This window comes from Lampris incognitus, chromosome 19 (assembly GCF_029633865.1).
Source record: "Lampris incognitus isolate fLamInc1 chromosome 19, fLamInc1.hap2, whole genome shotgun sequence".
Lineage (NCBI taxonomy): Eukaryota > Metazoa > Chordata > Actinopteri > Lampriformes > Lampridae > Lampris > Lampris incognitus.
The window spans coordinates 35,470,487-35,485,346 of record NC_079229.1 but is presented as its reverse complement, the minus strand read 5'-3'; the positions used below and the strand labels follow the sequence as shown (position 1 = coordinate 35,485,346).

The following is a 14,860-nucleotide window of genomic DNA, read 5'->3' as shown; positions in this document are numbered from 1 at the left end:
CTACTCTTGCCGATTTCGTTCTATCTACACGTGTGTCGGTGTTGTGTTTTACCTGTAGAAGCTGTCATAAATTGACATTTTTTGTCTTGTTTTTAGCCACAATTTTACACTTTTAGATCCTGGTCGTTTTACTGATATAGTTTAACAAGGTAAAAAAAATTAGCCATCGGACCTTTGGATCTTAAGTTATTAGTAGTTGGCTATCAGCTGGACGTAGCTTACTGGAGCTTCGTGACTGCTGCCAGTTTAACTAGGTTTATTTTTAGCCTGGTGGCTAGGCTAGCCGGTTGCTTTTATTGAGGATTTTAAGCTTTTTGCAACTTTACAGACTTTTATGCCAATTTTCTTTCTAATTGCCTCACAACAAACATGGCCATGTGTGTGTATTGCCATGCTACAATTGAAGACTTTCCACAATTGAAGACTGACGTTACCTGACTGCAGGTTGCACTCAGGGAGAAGGAGAAGTTAATCCTGGACCTATCATCCGTGGCCACAGCACAGTCAAAACACCTCTCCTTCCTGGGCAATCAGAGGAGCACCAGCCCATCCTCGCCCCAGACCACACAGCGTTAGCCTAGGACAACGCTACCACTATTTCGTGGTCTGGAGGTGAAGCATTTTACTCCACAGCCCTCTATACCCTGGGGGAGGATGTGTGGCTCAGCCTTGGAGCAAAACCTAAGACCCAAGTTTGCTTGACTCCATCCATCACAGAGCCTTGGGTCCTTGTTAAGAACAGTGAATCCCGCCAGGGTAAACACCACCTCCAGCAGCTCTCAAATGAGGCGTTCTAGCTAGGAAATAAATTTCAAGTTCTGGAAAATCTGACCTCCCCAACTCCTCTGGTACATCCTGATCTGGCTGGCTGTCCTCCCTCCTTATTGGCTGCTCCTCCTGACCTTCCAGCAAATGGATTTGACATTTTGGACAGCAAAGACTTCCCTCCGCTGACCAATCCGTTGCATCCAGGAACGGAGCGCTCACCATTGGCTACTGGTCACTACCCCGGATCCCAAAAGGAAACTTCAATTCATTCAATGGTTGAGGTTCTTGGAGGAGGCAGTGTCCAGACACTCTGCCAGCTCTGAACTGACCACCGTTGCATCCCCCTGGTGCTGTTGCCTCTACACTGGCTGGGAGCCCCCATCCACCGGTATATGGTGGTCAGGTGCGCTCTTCTACTGCACCCATTTCACAGCCATGGACGAATTAATGCACGGGCCGACGGGGCCCGGGCCCCAGGGCCCCGCCCTTCTGGGGGCCCCCAAGATTAGCGAAATTACGTCCTCTGAAATCCGCCCAATGATCACCCCTTCTATAAATAATCATTACAAGAGGTAATGTCGATTACCAGGGTTTATATAAGACATGATTTCACTAGAATTCTCAATCATGGTGGCAAAATATTGTAACGTGCATGGATAAGAAGACACGCTGGCCGCTGGCTGGCGGGTCTGACCCTTTAGTCGAGCGGTTAGCAATGTCTCCTGCGGTGCGGGCGATACGGGTTCGCTTCCCGGCCGCGGCACTTCCTGTGGTTGCGTTGTCCCCTGAATTTGCTACAATATTTTTTCCAATTGTATGCCAAAAATATTCCTCTATTATTTCAAATATGGATTCATTAGCACCAATGTACAATTAAATGTTATAGGCTACACATACAAACAAAAACAAAAATCATTAGGGTGATTCAAGGGTTTATTTCGTAATGATAACCGGCTCACTGTACATTATCCCTTACATATTCAATGCATTCTGGGAGGTAACGTTAACGTGACGTTTGCGCGCCTTAGCAGTTAGTGCTGGTGACGGGTGAAATAATAATAACAACAACAACAATAATAATAATAATAATGTAACGTTTTGTAGGTCCTTTAATAATATCACATGCGTTGCGTTGTTTCCGGTGATTACCGTAAGTCACGTGACTAATCAAAACTGCTTGGTGAAATTGCATTCAGACTCTCTGGTGTTGTTATAGGGGGGCCTCGTGAATTATTGTGCCCCGGGCCCCAGATTGGTTTAATCCGTCCCTGTTCACAGCCACCTTCTGTTCTGATTGTGGGTGAATCTATCATCAGGTCCAAACAGGGCTGCAACACACTGCTTTCCAGGTGCCAATGTAAATAACATTCTGGTAGAACTTCCTAGTTTGTTATCTCAGTATACCTCCATTAAGAAGTTGTCATTTACGTTGGCACAAATGACCTTCCAAGGCATCAGTGAGAGCTTTTAAAATCTGGTTTTATGCGTCTTTTTAACCTTCTAAATCTTAGTAAGAGGGAGGTTTTTATCTCTGACCCACTTCCCACTTTTGGCTGTGGCGTTGGTTATTTTAGCAGACTTTGCGGCTTCACACCTGGCTTCAGTCGCAGTGCTGTCGTTTACAGTTTAATTTTATCGACAATGTTAATCGTTCTGGGAATGCACTTCTATTTTTAAACATGATGGACTCCATCCAAATCGAGCAGGCTCACGAATGCTAGCTGCAAACCTGTTTTATTCATACCAGTCATATGCTACGATTTTAATAATTCCTGTCTATCGGCCACCAAAATCTAAACATGGCTTTCTTGACGAAGTTGCTGAGCTACGGTCTAAGGTTTCCATTGACTGCGTTTGTTTCATTGTCTCAAGTGATTTTAATGTTCATGTTGACAATCAAACAGACCCCGATGCTAGAAACCTACTTAGCTTACTGGAGGCATTTGCCCTCATTCAGCATGTTTCTGAACCCACCCACGACAGGCGGCATACTCTGGACTTAAGTTGTATCAAAGAGTTTAATATTACTGTACCCTGTGCATGGATGTCGCTATTTCAGATCATTGTTACCTATTTTTTGATGTCTGCTTTTCCTGTACAATGGAAGAGTGCTCGGATAAAAGAACTGACACATTTAAGAAAACTTTAAATGAGTTGTCATCATTCACGGCATCACAAACTGAGGATCTTGTGAACAACTTCAACTCAGAAATATGAACTATCTTTAACAACATTGCACCTGTTAAAACTAAAAACATAGAAAAACAAAAAGCCCCCTGGAGAAATGGAGTGGTTGTTAGGCAGCTTAAGAGAGAGTGTCGCCAGGCGGAACGACAGTGGAGAAAGACTAAACTTCAAGTGCACCATGAAATTTACAAGGATAGACTGAGTAAGTACAACAAAGAATTTAAACAGGCCAGACAGTCTTTTTTGTCCGAAACCATTACTGAATATATTAACAATAGTAAAGTGCTCTTCTCTACTGTCGGTCGACTTATTAATCCACCATCTCCAAACCCATCAGAAATGCTGTCTAATGAAAAACATGAGCAATTCGCTACATTCTTCAATAACACAATTATTGCCATGAGACAGAACATTAGTGCCTCAAGATCCAGTAATGAACCTACCCTCCAGTTCTCCAGAAATATCACTGGCGCCATGTTTCACTTTGACCCTCTAGAACTTAAAAAACCAGCAGCAAATTTTTTAAATCTGTCTTTAATTGTTTAGCACCTGAGGTATTAGAAATTATTAACTGCTCTCTTCGGTCAGGTATATTTCCTGCAGCACTGGAAACAGCTGTCATTAAACCACCTCTGAAGAAGAGCAACCTTGATGCGATAGTTATTGCCAACTACAGGCCCATCTCCAACTTACCAAATTACTTGAAAAAACAGTTTATTCTCAGCTTAATAACTATTTAACATCAAACAACCTTCTAGCCCTTCATCGCTTAGGTTTTCGATCTCACCATAGCACAGAAACAGCACGTATTCTAGTTGTGAATGATCTGCATATGAACACAATTTCTAATAAATTATCAGTTCTTGTGCTCCTAAATCTCAGTGCCACCTTGGACACTGTTGACCATGATATTTTACTAGAGAGACTTGAAAAAGTGGGTCGGTCTCTCTGGCTCAGTTCTGAACTGATGTAGAACCTACCTACAGGGCTGGCAGTTCTTTGTGTCCCTTGGAGACTTTGCCTCAGACCTAGTGGGTACTATATGTGGGGTACCCCAAGGTTCGATTCTTGGACCATTACTATTTAATCTCTGTATGCTCCCACTCATACATGTTATACAGAAACACAAAATAAATTACCATAATTATGCAGATGATTCACAACTGTACTTATCCCTATCTCCTGATGATCTAGATCCCATACAGTCCCTAACTCAGTGTATTGACGATATTACCCTATGGATGTCAGAGAACTTTTTACAATTGAACAAAGACAATACAGAAATGCTCGGTTTTGGTGCAAAGACTCAGAGGCAGAGAATCGCATCTCGTCTCAGCTCGCCGTCTCTGGAGCGCAAAAGCGGAGCTACTGTGTCCTGTTATTCAAACCCGATTACTTTCACTAGAGAAGAATTGCTTAATGTTGGGCAGTTAACTCGCGATGGTCTTTCACAAGTTTTCACAAACCTGGGAAGTTTTTTGGAGATCTTAGTATGAGGAACAGCGGCTCTCTGTGGGACATGAAGGCGATGCAGACGGGGATGTTGGGCGGTACACTGGTGAGACTCCGACAGCGGCGATTTCGATCTGCGCTCCCAGCGATTCACCTGGCAAACCTCCGCTCCACGCCCAGCAGCATAGACGAGCTGCTTCTCCTCAACGGGACGAACAAGAACTTTGCACCTTCTGCTGCCCTTTGTTTCACTGAAACTGGCTCAGCGAATCCACCCCCGATAGTGGATTACATCTGCCGGGCTTCTGCCTACACTGAGCGAATTGCGTTGTGGCAATATTGGGGAAAAGCGAAGGGCAGAGGAATTTGCTTCTGCTTAGTCACGTCAATTTAGCTTGTATAGAGCCCAACATCACAAATTGGCTTCAGTGGGCTTGACAGCAACACAACATCCTGTGCTTAGACCCTCACGTCAGATAAGGAACAACTCCCTTAAAGAAAACAACCCTTTAACAGGGAGAATAAACAGGAAGAACCCTCAGGGAGAGCAACAGAGGAGGATCTCTCTCCCAAGACGATGTTGTGTTTACACAATTTACACAAAACCACACTGAAAGAGGATAACACAATTATAATGGACTTATAACATATATGAAGAATATGATGGGCAGGATGCCAAGCAGTGTCCAGACGCCACTGGAACAGCCCGGGACCCCGAGCCACGTGACCACCGTCACCATGGAGACAAAAAAGCAAAACCACATTAGTCACACATCTGAGTGAGAGAAGGATGTAACATTGAAACAGCATAACAAAATTATATGGATTTATAAGATACATAAAAAGAAAATGTGATGAGGGGGATGCCAAGCAGTGTCCAGGTGGCGACCACTATCACCGCGGAGACCGGGGAGGACAAAGTGCATGTGCACACAAGGGAGACTCACATCACACCATTCATACACACAGAAGAAGAGAAGAAGACATCAGAGAGAGAGAGAGAGAGAAGACACAAACTACATTAATGAAGGTTGGTGTGAAGGTGTCACAGGATTAATTAATACATATGAATAATAAAGGTGAAAACAGGCACAGGCTTTGTCCACGTTGGACCGATGGATGGTAAATCACCACCGCTGTGGTTTGGTTGGCGGTCGGTTTCTGATGGATCAGCGCGGAGGACCGGGAGGTGAGGAGCGAAGCCACCGAGCCAAGATGAACCTTCAGAACCAGCTCATCTGATCGACGTGCCACCCTGAGCACCCGGCTGGAGGTCACCGCGCTTCCCAATCACATTCCAGGATGGCAAAGGTGCCCTCAGACAGAGCCGTGGATTGAGACCCCCCCCCCCCCCCGGTCTGTTAAATAAGCTGACGGGGTTTACAGGAGGGCAGGACCGAAGCCGTCGTCTGATATGATTAAAAGAACGAAGCAGCTGCGATCTGTTGAACTCACCATTTAACCTCTGTCATTATTCTTCTGGGGCGGCACGGTGGTGCAGTGGTTAGTGTGGTCGCCCCACAGCAAGAAGGTCCTGGGTTCGAGCCCCGGGGTAGTCCAGCCTTGGGGGTCGTCCCGGGTCGTCCTCTGTGTGGAGTTTGCATGTTGTCCCCATGTCTGCGTGGGTTTCCTCCAGGGGCTCCGGTTTCCTCCCACAGTCCAAAGACCTGTAGGTCAGGTGACTCGGCCAGACTAGATGGTCCCTAGGTGTGAATGTGTGTGTGTGTTTGTGTGTGTGTGTGTGGGGGGGGGGCCCTGTGTGATGGCCTGGCGGCCTGTCCAGGGTGTCCCCCGCCTGCTGCCCAGTGGCTGCTGGGATAGGCTCAGCATCCCCGCGGCGGCCCTGAGAGCAGGATGAGGGGTTCAGATAGTGGGTGGATGGATTATTGTTCTATTGTCCCAAGGGACTTATAACAGTGAAAACATTGGTATAGGAAAAAAACTACATTTCCTAGTTCACCAGCACTACAAGCAACCGGCAGTCATGAGGTCAAAGGTCAGCCACAGTGACGTCCAGTGGAAGTACCACGTGTAATACTGTTTGAGATGTTTATAATTAGCAGTAATATACACAAGGCTATGGAAGAGAAAATCACACACCTGCTCTTCTCTTCTCTTCTCTTCTCTTCTCCACCACTGGCTTCTTCCTTTTCTCCCTTCCATGTGGGCGCCCCTCCACCCGCTCTCCATCCTTCTGGAGCTTCCGTGGTGAAGCACTGATGTCACGTCTGGCCTCTCGGGTCAATTACCAACACATCTACTCACACTTGTGCGTGAGCTGGCGTGCACACACACACCGTCAGAAAGTGTGCGTCCTTGAACTGGAGGCCTTGTGGTCAGATGGATCTTTAGCAGGACAGGGACACATAAGTCACCCTTCCCCACCTGCGCACACACACACACACACACGCACGCACGCACGCACACACACACACACACACACACACACGCACACATACACACACAGACACGCACACATATACACACACACAGACATGTAAATGCTATAAACACGCATGGGGTAGTATACACAAAAAGATGTGGGATCATGTGTACACAAATAAATATACAAATGTGTGTACATATGCACACACACACACAGAGACACACACACACACAGACACACACACACACACACACACACAAAAGATCCTGTCTGCCCCTGACACGTCACCTTTCTGTGCCCAACCTTTATTAAAACCAGAGTGATGGCTGGTAAATACACACACGCACACACACGCACACACACGCACACACAGACACACACATACACGCACACAGACACACACATACACGCACACAGACACACACATACATGCACACAGACACACAGACATACACATACAGACACACACATACACACATACATGTACTCAGACACACACATACACGCACACAGACACACACATACATGCACACAGACACACAGACATACACATACAGACACACACATACACACATACACGTACTCAGACACACACATACACGCACACAGACACACACATACATGCACACAGACACACAGACATACACATACAGACACACACATACACACATACACGTACTCAGACACACACATACATGCACATATAGACACACACCCACATACACGCACACACAGACACACAGACACGCACTCAGACACACACATACATGCACATATAGACACACACCCACATACACGCACACAGACATACACAAAGACATACACATACAGATACACACACAGACACACACAGACACACATACACGCACTCAGACACACACATACATGCACACACATACACACGCACACATACACGCACACACATACACATACACGCACACACAGACACATACATGCACACAGACACACACCCACACACATTCACCAAATCTATTCAAACAAATACATAGTTTAAAAGAACACCAGGCAAATGCACACACACACACACACAATAACACACAGGGTGATTAATGCTCTTTCCACTGAGACAGGTTTCCCATGGTACCAGAGTCAATACACACACACACACACACACACACACACACACACACGGTTCTGGCCTCCCTACACGTGCACGCACACTTGACACACTGACAGGAGCAGACTGGCTCCGCCCTGTGCTGGTGTGATGACTGTGTGATTTAGTGATTCTTGGGAAGTAACGATGTGTTAATGGGTACCATCAGTAGGTCAGTGAAACAACACACACCAGAGAACACACACACACACAAACTTACACGTACACACAGATTGACACACTACAATTACTTCCAATTATACAAAACCAAACGGCACAGAACCCTCTTCAGTTCAGCCACACAGTCCATTAGCTCTGTGACTCCTCCCTCCCACATTCGGTTCGGTGACCACATTCGGTTCTGTGACTCCTCCCACATTCGGTTCTGTGACTCCTCCCTCCCACATTTGGTTCTGTGACTCCTCCCTCCCACATTTGGTTCTGTGACTCCTCCCACATTCGGTTCTGTGACTCCTCCCACATTCGGTTCTGTGACTCCTCCCTCCCACATTCGGTTCTGTGACTCCTCCCTCCCACATTTGGTTCTGTGACTCCTCCCTCCCACATTTGGTTCTGTGACTCCTCCCACATTCGGTTCTGTGACTCCTCCCACATTCGGTTCTGTGACTCCTCCCTCCCACATTCGGTTCTGTGACTCCTCCCTCTCACATTTGGTTCTGTGACTCCTCCCTCCCACATTCGGTTCTGTGACTCCTCCCACATTTGGTTCTGTGACTCCTCCCTCCCACATTTGGTTCTGTGACTCCTCCCTCCCACATTCGGTTCGGAATTGAAGTTCACACACTAAAGCCTTTTCCTAATTTCTCCCAGCCACACACTGAAGGCGCTTTAACTTGTGAACGTGTCTGATTCGGCGTCCTCTCCGCTTCGCCGGTGTGTGTGTGTGTGTGTGTGTGTGTGTGTGTGTGTGGGACTATCTGACAGCCAGCTCATCCTTCACCACCTGCATCTAAATGACCTGCTCTGGCTCGCCCATCCTCCCCCCACTGTAATTCAATCAGCCCGCCAGTCAACGCCGATGAAATATGAGCCGTAATGGAGGGCTGTTAGCGGCTGGGGATCCGATGACTTAATCCGACCGGGGCTCCAAAATGGCCGCTGCCGGCTGGCGCCATTCCGGCTCTCAGCATCCAATCTGATTCAGTCTGACGGAGAGCGCGCGCCGTGTGGACGCCCGCTAAAACCTCTTATCAAGTCTGAGCTCGTGTTACACCGTCGGTTTGGGGGGGAAAAGTGATTGTCTGTTGATATTTCATCACATTTCATCAAACAGAAGAAGAAAAAAAGACGCCGTGATTTGTTCCGGTTTATCGATTTATTCCTTAAATATCCTTCACCAAGGGCATCGTGGTAGTGTAGCGGTCTATTCCATTGCCTACCAACATGGGGCTCGCCGGTTCGAATCCCCGTGTTACCTCCGGCCTGGTCGGGTGTCCCTACAGACACAGTAGGGCTCCACTGCGCTTGTGAAAACAGAGCAGGCTTGAGCACGCATTGAATCATGGGATTGATTTGCGGACAAACTGCTCTTCGTTTCTAGTGTGTGAAAGTGGTCTTGCAGAAGATTTGTGTTTACGATGGCTGGTAACCTTGTCATAGAGGGAGCCAAACAGTCTAGAAAAGGTGCCACAAAGCATTGCTGCTGGGGAACTTGTAGACCGGATTCATGATGTAAAGAAAGGCTGTCTGAAGGAACAGAGTCTTTGAGATTCCCAAAGCCAGGAACCGTGAAAGATGGCCTAACGGAGTGGGAACAGAAACACGAACAGGAGAAGACAGAAAAAGCAAAGAGGTGGCTTCATGCATGTGGAAGGAAAGACTTCTGTCATCTTTTGGACATTAAGAAGGACCCTTACATATGTAGTTTACATTTCTTTGGGGGGAGGGTCCTACGGAGGACCATCCTGACCCTGTTCTTGCCACTCTTACCGAGAAAGAAATGGAGGGTCGTGCTCTTCGTGCAACAAAATTATTAAGAACGAAACAAGCCCGAGAAAGTCGTGTTGTGGGCCCTTCTAAAGTCACAAAGGAATGACTTGAGCCTGAAGTGATTAGTACTGGCCGTGTTTCAGCAGAAGGATTGCCCAACTGAAGAATCTAATTCCATGTTAGTCGGGGCTGATGATGGTGGGGGTGATGCCTGCTATCCCTTTCAGGACAAGTCTACACAGACCATCTACTGCAAGTACACTCTTGGAGCCACAGTTGAACGTATGGCATACAGAAATCAGTTCATAACAGAAGGAACAAATGCAGAATCCTCTAGTTCCAGCAGAGTTCATTTGATGTCGTGTGGTCGCATTATTGCAAATGACAAGAAATGTCAATGTTTTACTGGACTTGATTCCTTACAGTTTAATGCACCGTTCAGTTTCCTTGGACAGGCTAAGTATGAACTGAATTACTGGGATGGAAAAGAAAATGGCGACAAAGACAGGGAAGGATTTGGTGCCCCACAAAACATATCAGTTAAGGAGCAGCTCTTCGTCACCCTGGTAAGGCTGTGGAGGGGCTTCAGCGTTAAAACCCTCCCCTACATGTATGACTTAAGTGAGACTCCTGTATTCCTATGTTCTGGCATAGTTCTCCTGTTGTTGTTCGGGCGAGCCTGTTTCTTGTAAGAAATACCCTTGCCGGAAAACTTCCAAATTGCTGAAATAAACCACTCATGGGATTAAAACAACGAAATTCTTCTAGTTCGCTCAGTTCTTGTGTTGAGACTATGAAAGCAAGGCGTGTTGTGCGTGGCTGTTTGGCTTGTTTTTCCGCTTTTCGATCCCAAGCTGCATTGCGCGAAGATTTCGTGACATAGCCAGCAAGGAGCCCTATTGGCCATGTCTGCGGGTGGGAAGTCAGATGTGGGTATGTGTCCTGGTCGCTGCACTAGCGCCTCCTCTGGTCAGTCGGGGGGCCTGTTGGGGGGGGCTGGGGGGAATAGGCCCTTTTCAAATGATGTCAGGGAACTTCCGTTCTGGCTCCTTGCAGGGTATGCTAACTTCCGGACAGACTATGGAGTTTACACAGTCGCTCACAAACCTGCCTGAAATACGGCTAGATGATGTACCACGCATGGCCGAAACATTTGCGTTAGGTTTAGGGTTAGGTCCTAACTCGACAAAGGCTACAAATTCTTCATCGAACAGTACCTGTTTGATTATGCTAAATAACTTAGGTTAAAGGCAACAACTTTAAATCATAGTCAGGAAAAAAAGCGAGATCTTGAGAGACAGAGACCTTATGAGAGAATGTTAAACCAAGTCTTTATTTAACAAAAAAAAATTAAACAAAAAGCAGACTTGAAATCCCTCCAAACATAAACAATACTTGTCATTGTACAAACAATCAATAAGCATTTTTTAACAAGCCCAAAAAACAATCATTCACCAACAACTCAAAAAATAAAAAACAGGTAGGACCCCTTTTATCCAAGCTCTTCAGAAAAAACCCAGCTCATCCTTTATGGTGGAACACAGCAGCCCTTTATAACGCCACACAGTTGTGAATGTGTCCAGGTCTTTCATTGTCTTGTAATAATTGAAGTCTACTCTTATCCTGGCCTTGACCATCCTGCAAAACAACAGTTCAACATGACGTTCTATACATTCTTTAATTCCCCTTTTCCGGCTCACATAGATTGTCTGCCCTGCAATAACCTTATGAGAGAGAGAGAGATCTTATGAGAGAGCGAGAGAGATCTTGAGATAGAGAGACCCCTTATGAGAGAAAGAGAGAGATCTTATGAGAGAGAGAGAGATCTTGAGAGAGACCCCTTATGAGAGAGAAAGAGACCCCTTATGAGAGAAAGAGAGAGATCTTAGGAGAGAGAGATCTTGAGAGAGACCCCTTATGAGAGAGAAAGAGACCCCTTATGAGAGAAAGAGAGAGATCTTATGAGAGAGAGATCGAGAGAGAGAGAGAGATCTTGAGAGAGACCCCTTATGACAGAGAGAGAGAGAGAGAGAGAGAGAGAGATCTTATGAAAGAGAGATCTTAAGAGAGACCCCTTATGAGAGAGAGAGAGAGAGATCTTGAGAGAGACCCCTTATGAGAGAGAGAGAGAGAGAGAGAGAGAGAGAGATCTTATGAGAGAGAGATCTTGAGAGAGACCCCTTATGAGAGAGAGAGAGAGAGAGATCTTATGAGAGAGATCGAGAGATCTTGAGAGAGACCCCTTATGAGAGAGAGAGAGAGATCGAGAGAGAGACCCCTTATGAGAGAGAGAGAGAGAGAGAGAGATCTTATGAGAGAGAGATCTTGAGAGAGACCCCTTATGAGAGAGAGAGAGAGATCTTATGAGAGAGAGATCGAGAGATCTTGAGAGAGAGACCCCTTATGAGAGAGAGAGAGAGAGAGAGAGAGAGAGAGAGAGAGAGAGAGAGATCTTATGAGAGAGAGATCTTGAGAGAGACCCCTTATGAGAGAGAGAGAGAGAGATCTTATGAGAGAGAGATCGAGAGATCTTGGGAGAGAGACCCCTTATGAGAGAGAGAGAGAGAGAGAGAGAGAGAGAGAGAGATCTTATGAGAGAGAGAGATCTTATGAGAGACATCTAGAGAGAGAGATCGAGAGAGAGACCCCTTATGAGAGAGAGAGAGAGAGAGAGAGAGAGAGAGAGAGAGAGAGAGAGATCTTATGAGAGAGAGATCTTGAGAGAGACCCCTTATGAGAGAGAGAGAGAGAGAGAGATCTTATGAGAGAGAGATCGAGAGATCTTGAGAGAGAGACCCCTTATGAGAGAGAGAGAGAGAGAGAGAGAGAGAGAGAGAGAGAGATCTTATGAGAGAGAGAGATCTTATGAGAGACATCTAGAGAGAGAGAGAGAGAGAGAGAGAGAGAGATCTTGAGAGAGACCCCTTATGAGAGAGAGAGAGAGAGAGAGATCTTATGAGAGAGAGATCGAGAGATCTTGAGAGAGAGACCCCTTATGAGAGAGAGAGAGAGAGAGAGAGAGAGATCTTATGAGAGAGAGAGATCTTATGAGAGACATCTAGAGAGAGAGAGAGAGAGAGAGAGAGAGAGAGAGAGAGAGAGATCTTGAGAGAGACCCCTTATGAGAGAGAGAGAGAGAGAGAGAGAGAGAGAGAGAGAGAGAGAGAGAGAGAGAGAGAGAGAGAGAGCTCTTGAAATCAACTAAATAACTTATGGAAAGGTCGCGCCATCCCAACCAATCTGAAAATGAAGATACTACGAGCAGTGGTATGGCCAGTCATGATATACGGAAGTGAAGGATGGACTTTGCCTAAAATAGATGAAAAGAAAATCAATGCTGCCGAAATGTGATTTAGCCTCCGTTTGCTGAGAAAAGGTTGGATAGAAATACGAACAAATGAAAGTGTGCTGCAGCACCTTGGAACAAATATGGGCCTTCTGGCGACCATTCAGAGACGAGCACTACAATATTTCAGCCATGCTCTGTGTCATAAGACCTGCAGTCTTCTGACACATAGATTGATAGATAGACAGACGGACAGACGGATGGATGGATGGGCGGTTGGATGGACGGTTAGACTGACAGACAGACAGATAGAAAAAATAATACTTTAAAGAAAGACAGACAGATAGACAGACAGAATCTAGCTAGTCTCAAGATTACTTCAGGTTGAGCAGTCCTGCATTTTCAGAAGTCGTCTCTACGTCCATGAGTCGTCTGCGGCACAAACAGAAGTGCAGATGACCTGCTTCGCAGAAAGGCGGAAGTTCATTGACGTCATTGTGAAAAGGGCCTATAGCCCGGTCCTCCCACGCGCTGCGTCCCCCTGGGGAAACTCCTCACTGTCAGGTGAAAAGTAGCGGCTGGTGACTCCACATGTATGGGAGGAGGCCTGTGGTAGTCTGCAGCCCTCCCCGGATCAGCAGAGGGGGGTCGGGGCAGAGACCGGGACGGCTGGGAAGAGTGGGGTGATTGGCCGGGTACAGCTGGGGAGAAAAGGGGGAAGAAAAAACAAAGCAAAAGAAAAATGTCCCTCACCATTTATCATTCCTCATATTCGCTGTTTTCTCCTGTTTTCTGCCACATTCAGTTATTATGAAGAGAATATTTGTCTTTCCTTCTTGCTTCTACTTGTTTTATTTATTTATTTTTTACTCAACCTCAAACATCTGGCAGCATTAAAAAAAAAAATCAAACGGTTGTGGAGTTAGAAAACAACGAGACAGGAGACGTGAGAGTAGACGTAGTCGAGGTAGTTTACTAGCTCCAACTTAGCATGTCATACATCCGACAACGACGCTGAACTGACTGTCAACCGGAAGCGGAAGTGCATTATCTGACCCCTCGCCTCTTCCCTTAAAGGTACACCGTCCTCTTAGGTGAATGTCTCTCGATATATAGACGTGGGTCACCACACGGTTCACAATATAAGCTAATTCTATTGGATTGTTTTAGGGGGAATCTTAAAACATGAAAAAGGAGGAAAATCGCATGATCAGAACGTGTTCCACAGCCTATTTCACGTTGCTTTGGAGTGGTTAAAGTTGGGCAGTCAGGAGTCGCCGCTGCCGATCAGCCGTTTGTGTCAGTCGTTCGGAAAATCCAAATTTTTACATGCTTGATTTTTTCTTTTTAAATTATTTCCAACTTTTTACTTTGACATTATTTATGAGATATCTTTTTTTTGTTTTGTTTTGTTTGTCCTGTCTGTTTTTTTCTTTCCGTATTTGTTTTGACCAACAAACACACCGCCGTGGTGCTCTGCCCCCTACAGGATGTTAACAGAATTTATCAAAGTAGGGAACCTGCAGGCGCTGAGAACCTTTAGAGTGCTGAGGGCTCTGAAAACTATCTCTGTCATCCCAGGTAAGCCCTCCGCACCAGGGGGCAACGCAGGGGGCGGGAACAAACCCCTCAGCGTTGTATCGTCGCCATGAATGCCCCCCTCCCCCTCCCCCTTGTCCCGTCAACATGCTGCCGTGTCTTTCAGTTTCAACTC

General features: G+C 46.3%; 1 protein-coding gene across 1 annotated transcript in view; it reads left to right on the top strand.

Moving 5' to 3' along the window:
* scn5lab (sodium channel, voltage gated, type V-like, alpha b) overlaps nt 1-14,860 on the top strand; it is a 283,003-nt gene that overhangs the window by 33,451 nt on the left and 234,692 nt on the right. The window lies entirely within an intron of this gene.